General features: G+C 40.8%; 1 protein-coding gene and 1 pseudogene across 14 annotated transcripts in view; one reads left to right on the forward strand and one right to left on the reverse strand.

Moving 5' to 3' along the window:
• MYO9A (myosin IXA) overlaps nucleotides 1-25,176 on the forward strand; it is a 321,205-nt gene that overhangs the window by 21,424 nt on the left and 274,605 nt on the right. The window lies entirely within an intron of this gene.
• Nucleotides 2,468-2,910, reverse strand: LOC117070412 (annotated as a pseudogene). Its single transcript, XR_004431905.1, has one exon. The product of XR_004431905.1 is annotated as a 60S ribosomal protein L31-like (transcript).

The raw sequence follows: 25,176 nt of genomic DNA on the forward strand, positions 1-25,176 counted from the left end.
AATAAAAAAGTTTGAAGCTAGGTGTGGCGGCTCAAACCTGTAATGCAGGTGCTTTAGAAGGCTGAGGCGAGAGGTTTGCTTTAAGGCCAGGAGTTTGAGACTAGACTCAGCAACATAACGAGACCTCCTCTGTACAAAAACTTAAAAAATAAGCTAGGCAGGGTGGCACGCACTTGTAGTTCTAGCTACTCGGGAGGCTGAGACCGGAGGATTGCTTGAGCCCAGGAGTGTGACCCTGCAGTGAGTTATGATGGTCATGCTACTGCACTCCAACCTGGATGACAGAGCGAGATCCTGTCTCTAAAAATAAATACATAAAAAAGAAAAGCTTGGCTGGGCGCGGTGGCTCAAGCCTGTAATCCCAGCACTTTGGGAGGCCAAGACGGGCGGATCACGAGGTCAGGAGATCGAGACCATCCTGGCTAACACGATGAAACCTCGTCTCTACTGAAAATACAAAAACTAGCCGGGCGAGGTGGCAGGCGCCTGTAGTCCCAGCTACTCTGGAGGCTGAGGCGGGAGAATGGCGTAAACCCAGGAGGCGGAGCTTGCAGTGAGCTGAGATCCGGCCACTCACTGCACTCCAGCCCGGGGTGACAGAGCGACACTCCGCCTCAAAAAAAAAAAAAAAAGCTTGAAATATTGTGAGAATTACCAAAATTTGACACAGAGGCAGGAGGTGAGCACATGCTGTTAGGAGATGGCACCTGTTGACTTGCTTGACACAGTGTTGCCACAGACCTTTAATTTGTTAAAAAAAAATTGCTGTATCTGAAGTGCAATAAAGCAAAGTGCAGTAAAATGAGATATGTCTAAATATATTAGATTTTCTTACTCTTACGTATTTTTTCTTTTATTCCTCCTCCTCCTCCTCTTCTTCCTTCTTCCTCCTTCCTCTTTCTTCTTTTGACAGGCTCTTGCTCTGTTTCCCAGCTGGAGTGCAGTGGTGTGATCATAGTTCACTGCAGCCTTGAATTCCTGGACTGACGTGATCCTCCCACCTCAGCCTCCCAAGTTCCTGGGATTATAGCTACGAGCCACTGTGCCTGGCTGGTTTTCTTAACCTTTGTTTGTATTTTTGTATGTGTATTTTTCTTCTTTCACTGTGGATGATTTCTTCAGATGTATGTTTTAAGTTCACTACTTTTTTTTTTTTTTTTTTTTTTTTGAGGCAGAGTCTCGCTCTGTCACCCGGACTGGAGTGCAGTGGCCAGATCTCAGCTCACTGCAAGCTCCGCCTCCCGGGTTTACGCCATTCTCCTGCCTCAGCCTCCCGAGTAGCTGGGACTACAGGCGCCGGCCACCTCGCCCGGCTAGTTTTTGTGTTTTTAGTAGAGACGGGGTTTCACCGTGTTAGCCGGGATGGTCTCGATCTCCTGACCTCATGATCCGCCCATCTCGGCCTCCCAAAGTGCTGGGATTACAGGCTTGAGCCACCGCGCCCGGCCGTAAGTTCACTACTTTTGAATGATTTTATTTTATTTTATTTTTCTTTAATTTTTTTTTTTTTTTTTTTTTTTGAGATGGAGTCTCACTCTTTCACCCAGGCTGGAGTGCAGTGGCATGATCTTGGCTCACTGCAAGCTCCGCCTCCCGGGTTCACGCCATTCTCCTGCCTCAGCCTCCCGAGTAGCTGGGACTATAGGCACGCACCGCCACACCCGGCTAATTTTTTGTATTTTTAGTAGGGACGGGGTTTCACCGTGTTAGCCAGGGTGGTCTCGATCTCCTGACCTCGTGATCTGCCCTCCTCTGCCTCCCAAAGTGCCAGGATTACAGGCATGAGCCACCGTGCTTGGTTGTTTTAATTTTTTTTGAGATGGAGTCTCACTCTGTCATCCAGGCTGGATTGCAGTGGCACGGTCTTGGCTCACTGCACCCTCCGCCTCCCTGGGTTCAAGTGGTTCTTGTGCCTTAGCGTCCCAAGTAGCTGGGATTAGAGGCGCCTGCCGTCATTCCTGGCTAATTTTTTGTTTTTAGTAGAGACGGGGTTTCACCAAGTTGGCCAGGCTGGTCTCGAACTCCTGATCTCAAGTGATCCACCGACCTCAGCCTCCCAAAGTGTTGGGATTACAGGCGTGAGCCACTGCGCCTGGCCTGATTTGATTTTTAATTTCAATTCTTTGTGTTTTACAGTTTTAGAAATTATTTTTAGTTATTTACATTTGCTAAGTCATTTTTTCTCTGTTGCCCAGGCTGGAGTGCAGTGGTGTGATCTTGGCTCACTGCTGGCTCTTTCCCTTGGGCTCAGGTGATCCTCTTGCCTCAGCCTCTTGAGTTGCTGGGACTATGGGTGCAAGCCACCACACCCAGCTATTTTTGATTTTATTTTATTTTTTGTAGAGACAGGGTCTCACTGTGTTGCCCAGGCTGGTCTTGAACTCCTGGGCTCAAGTATCAGCCCACCTTGGCCTCCCAAAGTGCTGAAATTACAGGCATGAGCCACCACACCTAGCTTGCTAAGTCATTTTTTTTTTTTCAATTTTATAACTTTATTTGATGTCTTTGATGATCAGCGATTAGTTCTCATCCACATTGACTGTCTGTAGATTTTTGAAAGTGTGGTACATAGGTAACCAAAGTATAGAGCTTATTTGGTGAATCTTCATCCTCATTACGTTTTCTGGACAGCCGCACACGGATTCGGTATGGGACATTCCTTATTCCTTTGGTCCAGACAGCTTTGTTGAGCCTGGTATCAATGCGCACATCTGGAGTTCCCATCTCCTTCATGGCAAATTTCCGAATCTCTTTGAGTGCCTGAGGGGCACGCTTCTTGAAGCCCACTCCATGGATGCGCTTGTGAATGTTGATGGTGTATTCTCGGGTCACCACCTCGTTGATGGCAGAACGGCCCTTTTTCTTCTCGCCACCCTTCTTTGCGGGAGCCATTCTGCCGGGTCCAATTGGAAAGCTCTAAGTCATTTTTTAATGATTCTTTCCCCCTCATGTGTACGACCCTTTCAAGCTTGTTTGTTGCTTTAAACTTTAGAAAGCAGTTACTTTATATTCTCTATATGATCTTTTCTAATATCTGAAATTTTTGCATCTGTGTTTGTATGCTTGCTTGCTTTCATTTGTGGTGGTTTTTTTCCTTGCTTGTTAATTTTTCTTGGGACATTATTTGTGGGTTTTGCACATGTATCTTCTAAATGTTTATGGCCTGATGTTTTTTACTTCACCTAGGTGATGGGAATTAGAGCCTCAAATCTGTGAGCGTGCGTGTGTGTGTGTAAGTAAGGTGGTGGCTGAAGAGATGTTGTGTGTTGTTGTTACAAGTAACTGGAAACTGTGGCTTGTGCTACCTAGTTTGGGCTGCAAGCTAGTAGTTTTTTTTTTTTTTTACATTTTTAAATGGTTGGAAAAAAAAATTGTGACGTGAAAATCATATGAAATTCAAACTTAAGTGCCTATAAATCTTTATTGAATACATCCATGTTTATTGGTTTATGTATTGTTTGTGACTGTTTTCATGCTACAACAGCAGAGCTGACTGGTTGCAACAGAGATCATATTGCCTTCAAAGCCTAATATATATATACACACACACACACACACACACACACACACACATATATATATATATTTATTTTTTGGAGACAGTCTCCCTCTGTTGCCCAGGATGGTGGGCAGTGGTTGTGCAGGGGTGAAATCATAGCTTACTGCAGTCTTAAACCCCTGGGCTCAAAGGATCCTCTTTCCTCAGCCTCCGGAGTAACTGGGACTATAGGCAGGCACCACGCCTCGCTAAGGCCTAAAATATTTATACCTCTGGCCCTTTACAGAAAAAGTTTGCTGTTTCCTGTTAATAACTTGTCAGGAACTCTCCTTTCTCCCATCATTCTTTTCTGCTCAGTGCCAAAGCAGCTTTCTTTGAAGTTCTTAGGGGATTAGGTTAGAATGGAACAGGTTTACTTTTGTTCATTTTACTGGTTCCAGCCATATGGTATAGGCGTCTCTTAACAGACTCACCACTAAGGCTGGGTCATGGGCTTGGCTTCTATCCTTATGAGACTATGAAAACCAAAGCCTGAGTTTGGCTTCTGTCACTAGCTAACCTAGCTTCAGTGCTCTGCTTATCTCTCTGAATTCCTGCCCTGTCTTACGTTTTGGGCTTATAATTCTTTGACATTAGCTCTTTGCAAAGGCTTTTAAGAGTATATATTTTTGGCCGGGCGTGGTGGCTAACGCCTGTAATCCCATCACTTTGGGAGGCCGAAGTGGGTGGATCATGAGGTCAGGAGATTGAGACCATCCTGGCTAACACAGTGAAACCCTGTCTATACTAAAAAAATACAAAAAATTAGCTAGGCGTGGTGGCGGGCGCCTATAGTCGTACCACTGCTCTCCATCCTGGGCGACAGAGCGAGACTCCATCTCAAAAAAAAAAAAAGAATGTATATTTTCTGATGTATTTAGTTTTAAAAATCTTAGTGGTAGTTGTGTTCTATGTAATTGGCCTTTTTTGAATGTGAAGAAATTAAGGTTCAGAGAGAGAGAGCAGTTCGGGTAAAGTTGCATTACTAGTAAATAGCAGACAAGAGTTTGACTTTCAGAAGCTTATTTATGATCTAGGAGTGTGAGGCTTGCATATTCTTTCCCATATATGACTGTAGTCTTAAGGATTTCTACTGTTTCAGCCATGAGGAAATGTCTCAGTTACGGAGGACAAGAAAAGAAAAACATGAAAAGAATAAAGTGTTTAAAAGCTATTTGGGGCCGGGCGCGGTGGCTCAAGCCTGTAATCCCAGCACTTTGGGAGGCCGAGACGGGCGGATCACGAGGTCAGGAGATCGAGACCATCCTGGCTAACACGGTGAAATCCCGTCTCTACTAAAAATACAAAAACTAGCCGGGCGAGGTGGCGGGCGCCTGTAGTCCCAGCTACTCGGGAGGCTGAGGCAGGAGAATGGCGTAAAGCCGGGAGGCAGAGCTTGCAGTGAGCTGAGATCCGGCCATTGCACTCCAGTCCGGGCAACAGAGCAAGACTCCGCCTAAAAAAAAAAAAAAAAAGCTATTTGGTATAGAAAGCTAGCACTCCATATACTCAAAAAATAAAAATGAAAAAGAAATGGTGAGGCCGGGCGCGGTGGCTCAAGCCTGTAATCTCAGCACTTTGGGAGGCCGAGACGGGCGGATCACGAGGTCAGGAGATGGAGACCATCCTGGCTAACACGGTGAAACCCCGTCTCTACTAAAAAATACAAAAAACTAGCCGGGTGAGGTGGTGGGCGCCTGTAGTCCCAGCTACTGGGGAGGCTGAGGCAGGAGAATGGCGTAAACCCGGGAGGTGGAGCTTGCAGTGAGCTGAGATCCGGCCACTGCACTCCAGCCTGGGTGACAGAGCGAGACTCCATCTCAAAAAAAAAAAAAAAAAAAGAAATAGTGAATTTTGTTTGCAAAATTCAGTAAATTTCTCATATAGCTATATGTATCAGTGATTAAAGTAGGTATGAAAGTTGCCTTTTTTTTTTTTGAGACAGATCTTACTCTGTTATGCAGGCTGTGGTGCAATGGTGAAGTCATAGCTTACTGCAGCCTTGAACTCCTAGGGTCCAGTGATCCTCCTGCCTCAGCCTCCCAAGTAGCTGGGACTATAGGTACGAGCCACCACACGTGGGTAGATGTTTAGATTTTTTTTGTGGAGATGAGGTGTTGCTTTTTTTTTTTTTTCGCTGAAACTGTTCTTGAACTCATAGGCTCAAGTGATTTTCCCACCTCAGCCTCCCAAAGTGCTGGGATTACAGGGGTGAACCACTGCTTTATATAAATAAACCAGTTTATTTATATACAGTATCACACTTAATCTCACAGCAACAATGAACTAGGTGATGGAGATTTTTTTGAAAAAGAATGTAAACATTTGGGGAAGGTGGTTTATTATCTTTCCAAGATTACACAGCTAGTAAGTGTAATGGTAGGATCTGAACCCCTCACTGTGTGACTGTAAAGCCCATGTTTATTTTCAGATTACATTGCAAAAAACCCCGGAGTCTCTAAATGGTTAATGGAGATTATGAAAATATGTTTAACATTTCTATACTTATATGAGAGTCCCTCAGGCTTTTATTTAGGGGCTAGCTTTATTTCAGATAATTCAAGTAAGAATTTGGTTTCTAAGGTTACATAGTATAGAAGCAGTAAATGAGAACAGGGACATTTATAGGTTGTTAGGCTGATAGAATGAAACACTTGTCTGTAAAAGTAAAGCAATCTGGGAATATTGGTAGGGATAGACAACCTTGTTTATATCAGTAGTTTCTAATAAATATTACTGTATCATATCAAAATTAACATTTGTTGTGCAATCTAAATTTTTAAGAAATGCATGGTATGTTTAATATACTCTGTTTAAAAAGATATAAAGTTAGTATGTTATAGAAATAATTAATCCAGAGTATTAAAAAAAAAAGAAATTCTAAAGCTTAGTAGAGAAACTTAAAGAGCTGAAATTTCAGTTCATAGGAAAACTTGAATTTTTAGGATTTCTCTAAAACATCAGAATAGCTGAATTTTTACTAATTGGCTAATTAGTAATTTATGACTTGCTACCTATCTAATTCTAATGACCATGCAGTACATAATTATTAACTTGCACTTTTATTTTACATAAAAGTAATTTCAATTCATGTATACTTAGTCTTAGTAAGTTATTAATATAGCATTATCTCACAGCTTAACAAAATAGAGGGAGATTGTTAGTATCTCACTTAAAGCCATTGGCACAATACAGTTTTTGATACAGAGTGAATATGACACCTCTTAAAAAGGACCAAAACCCAGGAAAACTTAAGTTTGAACTTTTTAGTAAGTGGTATGACAGCATTGCTGTTGATAAGTTGGTGTTTTTTTGCTTTTGTTTTTGAGAGGGGTCTCACACTGTTGTCCAAGCTAGAGTGCAGTAGTGAGATCATGGCTCACTATAGCCTTTGCTTTTGGGGCTCAAGCTTTCCTCTCACCTCAGCATCCTGAGTAGCTGGGACCATAGCAGTTATGTCACCACACCCAGCTAATTTTTAAGATTTTTTTATAGAGACGAAGTCTTACTATATTGCCCAGACTGGCCTTGTACTCCTGGCCTCAAGTGATCCTCCTCCCTTCCTTTCCCAGAGTGCTGGGATTACAAGTGTGAGCCACTGTGGCCCAGCTCATAAGGTTCTTGAAGGAATAAAAATGACCATCATGCCAGGCACAGTGGCTCATGCCTGTAATCCTAGCACTTTGGGAGGCTGAGGTGGGAGGATCACTTGAGCTCAGGAGTTCAAGAGCAGCCTGGGCAACATAGTGAAACTCTGTCTCTACAAAAAATTTAAAAAATTAGCCAGGTGTGGTGCTGTGTGCCTGTAGTCCTAGCTACTAGGGTGGCTGAGGTGGAAGGATTGCTTGAGCCCAGGAGGTTGAGGCTGTGGTGAGCTGTGATCAAGACATTGCACTCTAGTCTGGGTAACAGAGTGAGACTCTGTGTCAAAACAAAAACCAAAACCATTATTTTTCTACATTTTTTTGAGTCTTGAGATAATAAGACAACAGTTGATGAGTATTTTGAAGTGTTAACTTAGTTGTCCAGTGTCCCATTCTAGTGAGAACAAGATTTCAGGATTTATTCTTGATTGAGTTCATAAGGGATACTCTGTTTTCTGATCATACTCTTGCCTTTGGAATGTTATATTGTTGCAAAAGTGCATATCATTGACCAGAGAAGGGAGATGGGATGACTGTGGATAAATGAGCATAGACATACATGTAAGTAGAAAAATCAACCCTGGCATATATTTTGTTGATGGTGGGTTAGCTGGACTGTATTTAGATAGTATTTGAATAACAGTGTTTTTCAGTGGAGTAACATTTGAGTTTTCCAAACTCAGGGAACGTCTCCATTAGTTAGAACAAAATATTACTGGTAAGAGCAATAAGATAATCAGCAGAAAGTAGCATTTTTTTTTTTTTACTGACTAGTAGCGCTCTTTTTGGTTGTTGGTTCTGAGTGCCTAATGTCAATATTAGCAAGGCTGAGAAGTATACATGAAGCAGCTGGTAAAGGAGTGAGTCGGAGGTGAGGGTGCATATGTCACAGTGGCAAGTGGTAAATGTGTTAGATTATAAATTTGATAATGTGTTGGAAAGTAGACCTCTGATAATAGTAAGTACTAAGAGCAGAGATCAGAGATGATCACAGAGGAGGAGATGGAAGAGAAAGGAACTCTAGTAGAATATTTGAAGCACTATTGGAAAAAGAAAGGCAAAATAGGCACAGAGGACATTGACCTATGACAGTAGGCTCAGAGGGCATTGCACTTTTTGGGGAATGACAGAAAACTAGTTAGTATTCTATAGAGTTTATTATAAAACAGTGTCAAGTTGAACATATTAATAATTGTGTGCCAAAGATTGCTGTACAGTTGTATTAATTTGCTGGGGCTGCCATAACGAAATACCACAGATTGAGTGGCTTAAAAGACAGAAATTTGTTTTCCTATACTTCTGGTGACTAGAAGTCCAACATGAAGGTGTTGTCAGGTTTGTTTTCTCCTGGAACCTCTTTTTTTTGGCTTGCAGGTAGCTGCTGTTTGCTGTATCCTTCCGTGACCTTTTTTTGTAGTGCACACATCCCTGGCATCTCTTGTTATAAGGACACCTGTCCTATTGAAGTAGGACCTTTCCTTATGACCTCATTTAAGTTTATTACTTCTTTAAAGGTCCTATCTCCAAATATACTCACATTGCAGATTAGGGCTTTAACATACGAATTTTGGGAGAACAGCACAGTTCAGTACATAACAACAGTAGTATAAACCCAAACAGCAGAAAAGAATAGAAGGTAAATTTTCTCTAGAGAAAGGCATAATGGAAAAAAATATAAGAAAGAAAGGAGGAAGGTGGGCAAGATGGCTGACTAGACACAGCCGGGTGGAATGGCTGCCACTGAGGGACTGGGACAACTGGCACAGTCCTAACAGATCTTCGGAGGGAAGGCACTGAGAGTAGACAGAGGGAAGACACAGATGTTGGGATGAAGTGGGAGGAACCTGGGAACCCTGCACAGGGCTACTGTGCACCAGGACTTGTGACTCCAGGGAAACGGGTGAGTTGAACTGGCAAGGAACAATCTGCTCTTACCACAAACCTCTGGAATCCTGGCAGGAGGAGATCCCTCAACCATCAGGGACACTTGAGTTGGCAGGGAGAGCTGCTTGATACTCAAGCACACTTGAGAACTGATAGAGGCAGCACTCCAGTCAGTGCACAGCGCAGAGGGTTTGGTGCAGGAGTGTCTGTAGTGGAGCATGACCAGGGATGCCCATCACCCTAGGCTTGACTTGCTCCCATAGGAGACTTTAGCCCTAGAGGAAGTCAGACCTGAACTCTGCAGGGCAGTCTTGTCCATCAACCTGAGCATGCTTTGGTCCTCTGGCCTCTCCTGGGGACCCAGCCTGGTTGCAGCTGCTTGCTGTGAAGCCTTGGGTACCCTGGGGACCTGCATCATAGCTCCTGGGCTGGCTGACCTGACCACACTTTAATGGCAGAGAGCTCCAGTAGAATAGCCCCTGTGGGCCGGGGCGGTGGCTCATGCCTGTAATCCCAACACTTTGGGAGGCCAAGGTGGGCGGATCACCTGAGGTCGGGAGTTCGAGACCAACCTGACAAACATGAAGAAACTCCGTCTCTACTAAAAATACAAAATTAGCCGGGCATCTGATGTATGCCTGTAACCCCAGCTGCTTGGGAGGCTGAGGCAGGAGTATCGCTTGAACCTGAGAGGCGGAGGTTGTGGTGAGCTGAGATTGCACCATTGCACTCCAGCCTGGGCAACAAGAGCGAAACTCCATCTCAAAAAAAAAAAAAAAAAAAATAGCCCCTGTGGATATGCACCAGCCTTCCTGCCTGCCCCCTTCCCCTATTGCAGCTTACCCCCCCACCCCTCCCTGACCACAGGCCCCCCCCCCACACACATCACTTTGCTGGTGTGTGTGCACAGGCGGATCTTGCTTTCTCTTGCCTCGCCAGCACATGTGAATGTGCACACTACCCTCTGCCACTGCTGCCAGTGTGAGTGCACTCTGCCTCCCTTCCCCTGGTTGTACTGTAATTGCAGTCAGAGTCTTGGTGGGCACAGGTCCTTTCAGCCCTGCGCTGCCAGTGCCCCACCCCCTTGCTCCTGGAGTGAAACTAGGCACAGAGAACAATGAACCCTTCCCCCGCGAGTGGCCACCCCGCCTTTGTAAATGTGCACAGAGTGTGCACACAGACTTGCCCCTACCAGCACTACCCGTGCTAACACCACCACCAGTGTAACCACATGCATAGTTGCCAGTGGGGCCTACTTAAGCCATGCTGCCTCTGCCACTGCTACAAATGTCCACATTGAGGCCGACACCCTGGCGTCTGCTAGCACACTGCCACAGCTGACAAGTGTGCACCCCACCGTGCTGCCACTGGCACATGGAAACGAGGGCAGATCCCGCTGCCACTGCCCTACAAAACTCTTTGGCACCACCCACCGGAGTATAGTGACCGGTAATCCAGGGGCACCTTGACACCCTCCTACCCCCAGTGCAGTGGGTTCCTAACATTGAGGAGCCAGAGAACAAAATAGGATCCCAATACCAGTCCCCCAGATTTAGAGCGTGTAATCCAGGAGTTAAGAGCTGAACCTTGGCCACCTAAAATCTTCCAGAAATGAAGCCAGTTGACTGCACCCACCTTATATACCACAGTCAAACCGTCAAGGTCATCAAATAGGATGAAAGAAAAAAAAAACCCATTCAAAGGACAGCATTTTCAAAGACTGAAGGAACATCTGCCCGCAAAGATGAGAAAGAACCAGCGTAAGAACCCTGATAACTTAAAAAGCCAGAGTGCCTTCTTTTCTCCAGACAACCACACTAGCTTTCCAGCAAGGGTTCTGAACTAGGCTGAGATGGGTGAAGTGACAGAAATAGAATTCAGACAATGGATAGGAATGAAGATCATAGAGATGCAGGAGTGCGTTGAAACCCAATCCAAGGAAGCTAAGAATCACAGTAAAATAATACAGGAGCTGACAGATGAAATAGCCGGTATAGAAAAGCATGTAACCAACCCGATTGAGCGGAAAAACATGCTACAAGAATTTCATAATGCAACTGCAGATTTTTGTTTTTAATTTTTTAATTTTTAAATTATTTTTTATTATTTTATTTTATTTACTTATTTTTTTGAGACGGAGTCTCGCTCTGTCGCCCAGGCTGGAGTGCAGTGGCCGGAGCTCAGCTCACTGCAAGCTCTGCCTCCCAGGTTTATGCCATTCTCCTGCCTCTGCCTCCCGAGTAGCTGGGACTACAGGCGCCCGCCACCTCGCCCGGCTAGTTTTTTGCATTTTTTAGTAGAGACGGGGTTTCACCATGTTAGGCAGGATGGTCTCGATCTCCTGACCTCGTGATCCGCCCATCTCGGTCTCGCGAAGTGCTGGGATTACAGGCTTGAGCCACCGCTCCTAGCCTATTTTTTTATTTTTTAAGACAGAATCTCACTCTTGTTGCCAGGCTGGAGTGCAGTGGCTCAATCTTGGCTCACTGCAACATCCGCCTACTGGGTTGAAACGATTCTCCTGCCTCAGCTTCCTGAGAAGCTGGGGCTACAGGCTTGTGCCACTATGCCCAGCTAATGTTGGTATTTTTAGTAGAGACAGAGTTTTACCATGTTGGCCAGGCTGGTCTCGATCTCTTGAACTTGTGATTCATCTGCCTCGGCCTCCCAAAGTGCTGGGATTACAGGCGTGAGCCACCGCGCCCAGCCAGCTGTAGGTATTAATAGCAGAATAGGTCAAGCTGAGGAAAGAATCTCAGAGCTTGAAGACTGGCTTTCTGAAATAAGACAGTGAGACAGGAATATGGAAAAAAGAATGAAAATGAACAAACAAAACCTCCAAGAAATACGGGATTATGTAGAGACCAAATCCGTGATACCTGACTCATTGGTGTCCCTGAAAGACTTGGGGAGAATGGAAGCAACTTGGAAAACATATTTCAGGATCTCATTTATGAGAACAACAAAGGGAAGCCCATCAGACTAACAGTGGACCTCTCAGCAGAAACCCTGCAAGCCGGAAGAGACTGGGAGTAAATATTCAAGATTCTTAAAGAAAAATTCCAACCAACAATTTCTTATCCAGCCAAACTAAACTTCATAGCATAGGGGAAATAAGATCCTTTTCAAACATGCAGTTGCTGAGGGAATTTGATACCCTCAGACCTGTCTTATAAGAGCTCCTGAAGGAAGCACTAAATATGGAAAGACTGTTATCAGCCACTACAAAAACACACTTAAGTACTCAGACCTGTGACACTATAAAGCAGCCACACAAGTCTGCATAACAACCAGGTAACATCATGATGTCAGTATCAAATCCACACTTACCAGTACTAACCTTAAACATAAACAGGCTAAATGCTCCAATTAATAGGCACAGAGTGAGAAACTGGATAAAGAACTGAGACTCAGAAGTGTGTAGTGCATCTCCTATGCAGTGACACCCATAGGCTCAAAATAGAGGGATGGAGAAAAATTACCAAGAAAATAAATGGAAAACAAAAAAGCAAGAGTTGCAATCCAAATTTCAAACAAAACAATTTAAATCAACAAAGATGAAGAAAGACAAAGAAGGGCATTACGTGGTAGTAAAGGGTTCATTTCAACAAGAGAATTAACTATCCTAAATATATATGCACTCAACACAGGAGCACCCAGATTTATAAAGCAAGTTCTTAGAGACCTTCAAAGAGACGTAGACTCCTACACCATAATAGTGGGAAAGTTTAACACCCCACTGACAGTATTAGAAAGATCATCAAGGCAGAAAATTAACAGATATTCAGGACCTGAACTCAGCACTGGATCAGATGGACCTGATAGACATCTACAGAACTCTCTACCCCAAAACAACAGAATATACATTCTTCTCATCACCACATGGTGCATACTCTAAAATTGACCACACAATTTGACATGTTTCTCTGCAAATGCAAAAGAACTGAAATCATAGCAACCACTCTTTTGGGCCACAGCTCAATAAAATTAGAAATCACATCTAAGAAAATTGCTCAAAACCATACAATTACATGGAAATTAAACAACTTTCTTCTGACTTTTGGGTAAATCATGAAATTAAGGCAGAAACCAAGTTCTTTGAAATTAATGAGACTGAAGATAGAATATACCAGAATCTCTGGAACACAGCTAATACAGTGTAAAGAGGAAAATTTATAGCACTGAGTGTCCACATCAAAAAGTTAAGAAGATCTCAATTTAACAACCTAATATCACAACTAAAAGAACTAGAAAACCAAGAGCAAACCAGCCCCAAAACTTGCAGAATACAAGAAATAACCAAAATCAAAGCTGAACGGAAGGAGATTGAGACACGAAAAACCATTCAAAACATCAATGAATTTAGGATTTGGTTTTTTGAAAAAATTAATAAAATAGATTGCTTGCTAGACTAATAAGAAAAGAGAGAAGATCCAAATAAACACAATTAGAAACAACAAAGGGGCTATTACCACTGACCTCACAGAAATGGGAATAGTCATCAAACTGTTACGAACACCTCTGCATACAGAAACTAGAAAATCTAGAAGAAATGTATAAATTCCTAGATACACCCTCCTAAGACTGAACCAGGAAGAAATTGGATCTCTGAACAGATCAATAATGAGTTCTGAAATTGAATCAGTAATAAAGAGTCCTTCGAGCAAAAAAGCCCAAGACCAGATGGATTCAAAGCCAAATTCTACCAGATATACAAAGAAGAGCTGGTACTATTCCTACTGAAACTATTCCCGAAAATTGAGGAGGAGGGACTCCTCCCTAACTCATTCTGTGAGGCCAGCATCATCCTGTTATCAAAACCTAGCAGAGAAACAACAAAAAAAATTTCAGGCCAGCATGCTTGATGAATATCAGTGCAAAAATCCTTAACAGAATACTGGCAAACCAAATCCAGCAGCATGTCAAAAAACTTATACACCATGATCAAGTAGGCTTTTATCACTGGGATACAAGGTTGGTTCAACATGTGCAAATCAGTAAATGTGATTCATCACATAAACAACTAAAAAACCACGTGATTTTATCAATAGATGCAGAAAAGGCTTTTGATAAAATTCAACAGCCTTTCATGTTAAAAACTCTCAATAAACGAGGTATTGAAGGAATATACCTCAAAATAATAAGACAGACCCATAGCCAACATCATACTGAATGGGCCAAAACTGGAAGCATTTGTCTTAATCTGACAGAAGACAAGGATGCCCTCCATCACTGCCTAATTCAACATAGTATTGGAAGTCCTGGCCAGAGGAATCAGGCAAGGGAAAGAAATAAAGGGCATTTAAAGAGGAAGAGAGGAAGTCAAAATATCCCTGTCCATGTGCCTGTCCGTGTCCTTGGCAGATGACATGACTATATTTAGAAAACCTCATAATCTTGGCCCAAAAGCTCCTTAAGCTGATAACATCAGCAAAGTCTCAGGATATAAAACCAACGTACAGAAATCACTAGCATTCCAATATGCCAACAGTGAAGAAGCCAAGAACCAAATTAGGAACACAAATCCCATTCACAATCATCACAAAAGGAACAAAATACCTAGGAATACAGCTAACCAGGGAGGGGAAAGATACCTACAAGGAGAACTAGAAAACACTGCTCAAAGAAATCAGTGATGACATGAACTAATAGAAACATTCCACATTCATAGGAAGAATCAGTTTTGTTAAAATGGCCATACTACACAAAGCAGTTTATAGGTTCAGCGCTATTCCTATCGAACTACCAATGACATTCTTCATAGATCTAGAAAAAAAATATTTAAAAATTGGTATAGAACCTGAAAAGAGCGCAAATAGTCAAGGCAATCCTAAGCAAAAACAACGAAGTTGGAGGCATCTACCAGACTTCAAACTATACTACAAGGGGCTACGGGAAACAAAACAGCATGGTACTGGGACAAAAACAGACACATAGACCAACGGAACAGAGGGCTCAGAAATAAGGCACACCCACAACCATCTGACCTTCAACAAAGCTAACAAAAACAAGCAATGGGCAAAGGATTTCTACTCAATAAATGGTGCTGGGATAACTGGCTAGCTGTATAAAGAAGATTGAAACTGGATGCCTTCCTTTCACCATGTACAAAAATTAACTCAAGATGGGTTAAAGTCTCTAATTTAAAACCTGAAACTATAAAAACCATGGAAGACAACCTAGGCACTACCATTTTGGACTCAGGAATGGGCAAAGATTTTATGACGAAGACACCAAAAGCAATTGCAACAAAAGCCAAAATTGACAAATCAGAGAGTTTAGACAAATTGACTAAAAAGCTTCTGCACAGCAAAAGAAACTATTAAACAGTCTACAGAATGGAAGAAAAGTTTTGCAAGCTGTGCATCTGACAAAGATCAAATGTCTAGTACCTATAAAGAACTTAAATTTACAAGAAGAAGACTCACTAAAAAGTGGGTGAGGGAGATGAACACACTTTTCAAATGAAGACATACCTGTGGCCAACAAGCATATGGAAAAACACTCAACATTGCTGATAATTAGAGAAATGCAAATCAGACCACAATGAGATACCATCTCGCACCAGTCAGAATGACTACTATTAAAAAGTCAAAAATAACAGATGCTGACAGGGTTGCAGACAAAAAGGAACACGTATACAGAATTGGTGGAAGTATAAATTAGTTCGACCACTGTAGAGAACAGTGTGGTCATTCCTCAATGACCTAAACAGAACTACCATTCAACCCAGCAATCTCATTACTGGGTGTATACCCAAAGGAATATAAATCATTCTATCCTAATAAGACATGTGCACATGCGAGTGTGTTCATTGCAGCACTATTCATGATAACAAGGATGTGGAATCAACCTAAATGCCCATCAATGGTAGCCTGGTAAAGAAAATGTGGTGTATATATACACCATGGAATACGGTGCAGCCATCAAAAAGAACAAGATCATTTTCTTTGCAGGAACATGGATGAAGCTGGAGGCCATTATTCATAGTAAACTAATGTGGGAACAGAAAACCAAATACTGCATGTTCTTACTCATAAGTGGAAGCTAATTGATGAGGTGGAGGGTGGGAGCAGGGAGAGAATCAAGAAAAATAACTAATGCTAGGCTTAATACCTGGGTGATGAAATAATCTGTACAACAGACCCGTGATGTGAGTTAACCTGTGTAAGAAACCTGCACATGTACCCTTGAACTTAAAAAACAAAACGCCCCCAAAGTATAATTTCACAATTTAGACCTCACTTTTTACATTTTTAAAGTAGCTTACTGGGGGGATCTTCACATTTTTGGGGTGACTGGTATTAACACTTTCTGGCCTTTATTGTCTCCTTGAGCTGTGGAGACAGTCTTCATAGGTTAGTGGACACTTCTCTCCTAGGCTAATTGCTGCATAACTTCCCACTCTCTGTAAATGGCAGATTATGAAACCCCCAAAGAAACTTCTCATGGCCATATTTGTCCTTATCAAGGAAAATTAAAATACCCACATTTACCAAAAAAAAAAAAAAAAGGAGAAGCATGGTTAGTTTATTGATTGGTATGTTGTTAGTTGATTTATATCATAATAGCACATCTCAGACCAGTTTTCTTCTATATTCTGATATAATGAATGCTGTTGGATTCTGTATTACAACTTCACTATTATATGAATTATATAATGTGAATTAAGGTATCAGCATCTGCACCAGGGAGTGTGTATGTGTTTTAGGGTGTAATCAGCTGAGTAATAAAAGGAGGGTGCAATGGAAATACAGTCTTTGTAGGGATGGCATTACAGACAAACGAAAAATCAGCAGATAATACTTGTTCCTTGCCTGATCAATCACTATTGAGTGATTTAAAATTCCTTACAGGTGCAGAAATACTTACAGGTAAAAATCTATCTCCAGTGTTAATTTATGCTGAGGCTGTTTACTCTTAAAGGTTTATAAAACATTTTGAAATTCCTCTTCAGATTCTGAAGCCTACATTTTAAATGTTGTATATAAAACCTAATAATAGCCAATTAGAAACATTAATGTAGCTCCTCTTAAGAGAGATCAAGACATATGGATTAGGACACATTCCACATCGCCCATCTTTTCCTTTTGTTCCCTTCACAGTAGTGTTGGTTTTCCATAGTGTTCGCTTCCTAGTGTATTCATCTTCAGATAGAAGGCCTAAGATAGACTGTTGAGTATTACATTTTAAAAAATTAAGTTTTAATTTACAATAAAATGTCAAAATTTTATAGTATACAGGTTGATGACTTTGTAAGCAACTAAAAATTTATTTTAATTGATACTTTATTTTTTAAATTTAAATTTTTTGTTTTATTTTTAATAGGACTTTTTTTAAAGCAGTTTTAGGTTTACAGTGAAATGCAGCAGAAAATAGCAGTTTGCAGATATCACCTTGCTCCTCCCCCTGCCCCCCCAGTTTCCCCTGTTGTTTAGCATATTGGTTAAGTGAGATCCATTTGTTGCAGTTGATAAGCCATATTCATCCATCTTTATTATTTGAAGTCTGTAGTTTACATTAGGATTCATTCTTTGTGTCCTACATCCTGTGGGTTTTGACAGATGTGTAATGACATGTCTGTACCATTACAGTATCATAGAAAATAGTTTCACTGCCTTAAAAATCTCTCATGCTTTACCTTTTCATCCCTTCACCTCCCACCACCCTTTTCAACCACTGTCTTTTTGCTGTTGCCATAGTTTTGCCTTTTCCAGAATGTCACGCAGTTGGAATCATACAGTACATAGGCTTTTTGGATTTACTTAGCAATGTATATTTAAGATTCCTCTATCTTTTCGTGGTTTGATAGCTCTTTTGTCTTTATTGCTGAAATATATTCTATTGTATGGATACTAGAGTTTGTTTATTCACCTTTAGAAGGATGTCTTGGTGGCTTTCAGTTTCTGATAATCAGAAATAAAGCTACCGTAAGCATCCATGTGCAGGTTTTTAAAGTTATTTTTAATTTTTAGCAACAGTTTCTCACCATGTTGCCCAGGCTGTCCCCAAACTCCTGGACTCAAGCAATTCTCCCACCTCAGCCTCCTGAATAGTGAGGACTGTTGCCATGTGCCACTGTGTCTGACTTCTGTCTGCAGGTTTTTGGGTGGATGTAATTTTTGTTTGTTTTGCCTTTTGAGACAGTATCCCACAGGCTGGGGTGCAGTGGTATGATCTGGGCTTACTATAGCCTCTATCTTTCTGGCTCAAGGGATCCTTTCACTTCAGCCTCCTGAGTAGCTAGGACCACAGGCATGTACGACCATGCCTGGATAATTTTATTTTTTGTAGAGAAGGAGATCTCACCACATTGCCCAGGCTGGTCTCAAACTCCTGGGCTCAAGCGTTCCTCCCATCTCAGCCTTCCAAAGTGCTAGGATTACAGGCATGAGCCACCTTGCCAAACCCTGTATTGACATGAATTTTCAGCTCATTTGGGTAAATACCAGGGAGCATGGTTGATAGATTATATGGTAAAAGTATGTTTAGTTTTGTAAGAACTGCCAAACTGTCTTGAAAAGTGAGTGTACTATTTTGCATCCCCACCAGCAATGAATGAGAGTTCCTGTAATTCCACATTCTAACCAGCATTTGGTTTTGTCATTGTTTCAGAATTTTGCCGTTCTAATAGATGTATAGTACTATCTCATCGTGGTTTTGATTTTCAATTCCCTAATAACATGATTTTGAGTATCTTCATTTAGTTATTTGTTGTCTGTATATCTTCTTTGGTGGGATGTCTGTTTATATTTCCCACTTTGCCCATTTTAATTGGGTTATTCATTTCCTTATTATTGTGTTTTAGGAGTTATTGAAGGGGTGTGTGTGTATATATATATATATAAAATTATTATTTTTTTCTTTGAGACAGAGTCTCACTCTGTCACCCAGGCTGGAGTGCAATGGCATGATCTTGGCTCACTTCAACCTCTGTCTGCCCCTGCCCCCGCCACCTCAGTTCAAGTGATTCTCCTGCCTCAGCCTCCCGAATAGCTAGGATTACAGGCATGCGCCACCACACCTGGCTAATTTTTGTATTTTTAGTAGAGATGGAGTTTCAGCATGTTGGCCAGGCTGGTCTTGAACTCCTGACCTCAAATGATCCACCCAACTCTGCCTCCCAAAGTGCTGGGATTACAGATGTGAGCCATGGCGCCTGGCATCTTTAAGGTATATTTTGAATACTAGTCCTTTATCACATATGTGTTTTGCAAAGATTTTCTGTAAGTCTGTGGCTTGTCTTTTCATTCTCTTAACAGTGCCTTTTTCAGAGCAGAAGTTTTTATTTTTAATGAAGTCCAGCTTATCAATTATTTCTCTTATGGTTTGTGCTTTTGGTGTTGCATCTGAAACGTCATTGCCAAGTCTAAGATTACCAAGATTTTCTCCTGTACTGTCATCACCAATCCTAAGTTTACCAAGATTTTCCCCCGTGCTGTCTTATAGGAGCTTAATAGTTTTGTGTTGTACACTCAGATATGCAATCCATTTTGAGTTAATTTTTGGTGAAAGGTGTAAGATCTGTGTTTAGTTTTTTTTTTTTTTTTCATGTAGCTGTCTAGTTTTTCCAGCACCATTTGTTGAAAAGACTACCCTTTTTCCATTGACTTGCCTTTGTTTCATTGTCAAAGATCAATTGACTGTATTTGTGTGGGTCTATTTCTGGACTCTCTTTTCTGTTTCATTGATCTATTTGTGCATCGTTTTGCCAGTCTTGATATACTGCAGTTTTATGGTAAGCTTGAAATCTTGTAGTGTCTGACCTTGTTTTTCTCCTTCAATATTGTGTTGGCTATTCTTGGTCTTTTACTTTTCCATATAAATGATATAAGTTTGTCAGTATTCACAAAGTAACTTTGCTGGGATTTTGATTGGGATTGTGTTGAATCTATAGATGAGTTTTGGGAAATTCACATCTTAGTAATACTGAGTCTTCCTCTTCTTGAACATGGTATATCTACATTCATTGAGATTTTAATTTCTTTTAGCAAAGTTTCATAGTTTTCACATTAGAGATTTTTCACATATTCGGGTTAATTTTATTGCTGAGTGTTTGTGTTTTGATTAAATAATAAATGGTATTATTTTTAAAATGTCATTTTCCATTCTTTCATGGAGTATTTAGAAATATACTTGATTTGTGTAGATTGAACTTATATCTTTTGAACTTGCCAAATTCAATGATTAGTTTTACTAGTTTGTCTGTTCCTTTGGATCCTCTGTATATAAAGTCTCATTATATGAGAAAAAAAAATTTTTTTTTGTGTGTGTGTGACAGAGTCTCGCTCTGTCCCCCATGCTAGAGTGCAGTGGCATGATCTCAGCTCACTGCAACCTCTGCCTCCCAGGTTTAAGCGATTCTTCTGCCTCAGCCTCTCTAGTAGCTGGTATTACAGACACATGGCACCATGCCTGGCTAATTTATGGCATTTTTAGTAGAGATGGGATTTTGCTGTGTTGGCCAGGCTGGTCTCAAACTCCTGACCTCAAGTAATCCACCCACCTTAGCCTCCCAAAGTGCTGGGATTACAGACATGAGCCACCACTCCTGGCCCATAAAGATAGTTTTAATTCTTCCTCCAATCTTCATACCTTCAGTTCTTTTTATTGCTTTATGGCATTTGCTGTTACCTCTGGTACAGTGCTGAATAGAAGTGGTAACAGTAGACATAGCTATCTTGTTCAAAGTATTTTCTAGTACTCTTCATTCCTTCTTGCAGATCTATACTTCTATCTGAGATTATTTTCCTTCAAGTCTGAAGAAATTACTTTAGTATTTCTTACTTTATTATTATTTTCATTATAAAATTTTTTTTTTGTAGGGACAGGGTCTTGCTATGTTGCCCAGGTTGGTCTTGAACTCCTGGACTCAAGCAGTCGTCCTGTCTCAGCCTCCTGAAGTGCTGGGATTACAGGCGTGAATCACTGTGCCTGGCCTTCTTTGTTTTAATTTGGATAGTTTGTGTTGATCTCTCTGAATTGATGGATCTTTTCTATGTCTCATCTGTTACTAAATCTATTTAGTGAACTTTTCAAATATTATATTTTTTAATTTGAGAATTTCCATTTGGCTCTTTTATCCCCCAAATTTCTTCTTCTCTGACAAAATATATTTAATCAATATTTTTCTATCTATAAGATTATACATAATAATCTTATGTTTTTATAAGATTCATTTTAAAGCCTTTGCTCATTCCAATCTGCATCATCTGTGGGTTAGTTTTGACCTTTTTCTCTTGCCTGTAAGTCACATTTTCACGACTCTTTGACTATCCTGTAATTTTTATTATATATGAATATTAAATGTAAAAAGAGCAGTGAAGTCTGGGCGTGGTAGTTCATGCCTGTAATCTCAGCACTTTGGGAAGCCAAGGCGGGTGGATCACTTGAGTCGGGAGTTTGAGACCAACCTGACCAACATGGTGAAACCCTGTCTGTACTAAAAAAATACAAAATTAGCTGGGCGTTGTGGCACACGCCTGTAATCCCAGCTACTTGGTAGGCTGAGGGAGAAGAATTGCTTGAACCTGGGAGGCGGAGGTTGCAGTGAGCCGAGATCGCGTCATTGCACTCCAGCACGGGCAACAAGAGCAAAACTGTCTCAAGAAAAAAAAAAAAAAAAAAAAAAAACAGTGAAAATGAAATTCCTAACTGCTTCTTCCTGAGAAAAGACATGCTAATTCCTCAGACAGATCAAAAAGGTTAGGGACTAAAATATTAATTCTGACATGGAATTGAGTTATGTCTGGGCTGAGCTACAACTGTAGTTAATTTTGGTTTTAAGTGTTTTAAGGGAGGATTCGGTCTTCACTCTACAATAGATCTTGAGATTTAAGTATAGCTAATTTCCAGGGATCTCTCTGCTTTAGCACTGCACTTGACTTTCTGCTCTGCAGATCATCTCACTTTGCCCTCCTAGTCTACCCCTAGATTAGTGCACATTGATGTATACTCTATTAAAGCTCCATGGGGAAGAATTTTTAGTTTGTTTTGATTAACTTCACTTGTGGGGTTTCTTTGGAATTTGGTCAGTCTATAGAATTATTCATTCCTGTATCAGTCTATAGGATTATTCATTCCTGTGTTCATCATGATCTCAGAGTTGAAAGTAGTCACTTATCTGTTAGCCTAGAAAGGGCTTTTCCCTTTCTGGAATGGTTTTTTTTTTTCCAGACTTCTTTGTATTCTCAGCTCTCTGATGAGTTTTAAAATTTGCATTTTATAGTTTAGCTTTTTCTTTTTAATATAGTGGAGTGATTCTCCCTTGTGACCTTTTACATTCTAACTGGAAGAACTTTCAGTATTTCATTTTATTAGTTTCTTGTTTAGTACAGGTTGAAAAGGTGATATTCTACTAAGTTTTTAATAGCAAGAACAAATTTGATGGACTCTGAGATGACTTAAGCCTTGCTTTTCTCATTTCCACTGAAAGCATGGTTAATTTATTATTATTATTATTATTATTATTATCACATAGTAATGCCTAGTGAAATCTAAATTTCCATCATTTATTTTTTTTCTAGTCTTCAGTTTTTATGTGTAAAAGGCAGGCGATGTGAGGGTAAATTTTTGTTTATAGCTTCTTTAATTCTCCAAAAGAAGAGTTGAGTAGTTGGGACAGAGACCATATGATCTGTAAAATCTAAAATACTTAGTCTGGACCTTTGTAGAGAATAAGTTTGTGGACCCCAGAAGTAGACCATGATTAAATCCCAGTGAATAATATTTGAAGTTAAATAACTTGTCCCAGGTCACACAGCTACCTCTGTTTTTTCAAAAATTTGTGGAGAGTCTTTTAATTTTATTAGGCTGTGATACCTACCATATTTACATAATACTTATCATTGGTGGCCTTTCCTTTTGTTTCCTTTCTGTTAGTAGATACCTCAATTCTGTCTGTAAGAGTTGTCCAAATTACTGTATATCAAATTACTTTATATCAGAATTCTGATTACTTTATATCAGTGCTAGGTTTCTGTTTTTATAACTCCCCAGGGACTTTTGCTATAAAATCATTGCCACGTTGAACCGTTGTTAAACAGCTAATCTCAGCTATAGGTATGTATTTGTTCAATCAAAGTGTGGCTCTTTTTAATCTAAATTTCTTTCAGTTTTTAGGAGGTCATCCATGGAATATATTTTAAGTTAGATTCCTTGAGATGTGAATAAGAGTTATATGTTGACTCTATGGAACAAAGAGCAGGGGTATGCCTAGATATAATGGCTGCTGCAAGATGGTATTATTTTGTTGTAATTTTTTGATGTTCCATGGACCCTGACAATTGTGGTGGTAGTTGGTTGAAATAATGACCTCTTCTGATCCATTTTAATTACAGGAACCAAGTGAATGATTTTTAAGTATTTGGGGCAAATGTTACACAAGTTGCTGATCTGAGTCTTAATGATATTTAGAGGTGAATGTATTAATGTAGTAATGGATGGTCACACTTGAAAGATGGTAAGTAATGGCTAAGTTTCAGCTGTGGGAACAAATTGTTAACATCTCCATACTGTCCTAAATTATGTTGATATTATTAGAGGATGATTCAGTAAGAATTGATTACTAACCATGACTGGTTTTAACGGGAAATATGTCTACTTATAGGGAGGTAAGAGAATAATAATGTCCATGATGGACACTTAAGTTGAGACCATGACTTGTGAACAGTGCTATTTGTGACTAGTGCTGTAATAAACATATGAGTGAAGGTGTCTTTTTTAAATTTTAGATTCAGGGTGTATATGTGCGGGTTCCTTATAAGGGTATATTGTGTAGCGCTGGAGTTTGGGTTTCTATTGAACCCGTCACCCAAATAATGAACATAATACCCAACAGGTAGTTTTTCAGCCTTTCCCTCTTCCCCTTCCCGCACTCCTTGGAGTGCCCTGTGTTTCATCTATACCCACTGTTTAGCTCGCACTTAAAAGTCAGAATATTTGGTATTTCATTTTGTTTCTGCATTAATTCACTTAGGATAATGGCCTCCAGCTGCATTCATATTGCTGCAAAGGACATGATTTCATTATTTTTTATGGTAGTGTAATATTCTATGGTGTATATGTATCACATTTTCTTTACTTGATCTGCCATTGATGGGCAGTTAGATTGATGATTGATTCCATAATTTTGCTATTGTGAATAGTGCTGTGATAAACATAAGAGTGTAGGTATCTTTTGGCTGGGCGCTGTGGCTCACGCCTGTAATCCCAGCACTTTGGGAGGCCGAAGTGGGCAGATCACAAGGTCAGGAGATGAAGACCATCTTGGCTAACATGGTGAAACCTCATCTCTACTAAAAATGCAAAAAATTAGCCAGGTGTGGTGGCGGGCGTCTGTAGTCCCAGCTACCCGGGAGGCTGGAGCAGGAGAATGGCATGAACCTGGGAGGTGGAGCTTGCAGTGAGCCGAGATTACACTACTGCACTCCAGCCTGGGCAACAGAGCAAGACTCTGTTTCAAAAAAAAAAAAAAAAAAAAAAGTGTAGGTATCTTCCTTTCTCTTTTATGTATGTTATATATACTTTTTTTTTTTTTTTGACATGAGGTTTCACTCTGTCACCCCCAGGCTGGAGTGCAGTGGCATGATTTTGGCTCCCTGCAGCCTCTCTACCTCCTGAGCTCATCCTCCCACCCTAGCCTCCCGAATAGCTGGGACTTCAGGCATATACCACCACACCTGGCTAAGCAGGTATCTTTTTGATAGAAAACTTTATTTTCATTTGGGTAGATAGTAGTGGGATTGCTGGGTCAAATGGTAGTTTAATTTTTAGTTCTTTGAGAAATATCCATACTGTTTACCATAAGGGTTGAACTAGCTGAGGTTTCTTTTTTATTTTTGTTTTTTTTGAAATGGAGTCTTGCTCTGTCTGTCGCCCAGGCTGGAGTGCAGTGGTGGGATCATGGCTCAGTGCAGCCTCTGCCTCCTGGGCTTAAGCAATTTTCCTGCCTCAGCCTCCGCTGTAACCTGCCTCTGTAACCTGGGATTATAGCTGTGTGCTACTATGCCTGGCTAATTTTTGTATTTTTAGTAGAGACGGGGTTTCACCATGTTGGCCAAGCTGGTCTTGAGCTCCTGATCTCAAGTGATCTACCTACCTTGGCCTCCC

Source organism: Trachypithecus francoisi, unplaced genomic scaffold (genome assembly GCF_009764315.1).
Source record: "Trachypithecus francoisi isolate TF-2019V2 unplaced genomic scaffold, Tfra_2.0 Lachesis_group3, whole genome shotgun sequence".
Taxonomy (NCBI): domain Eukaryota; kingdom Metazoa; phylum Chordata; class Mammalia; order Primates; family Cercopithecidae; genus Trachypithecus; species Trachypithecus francoisi.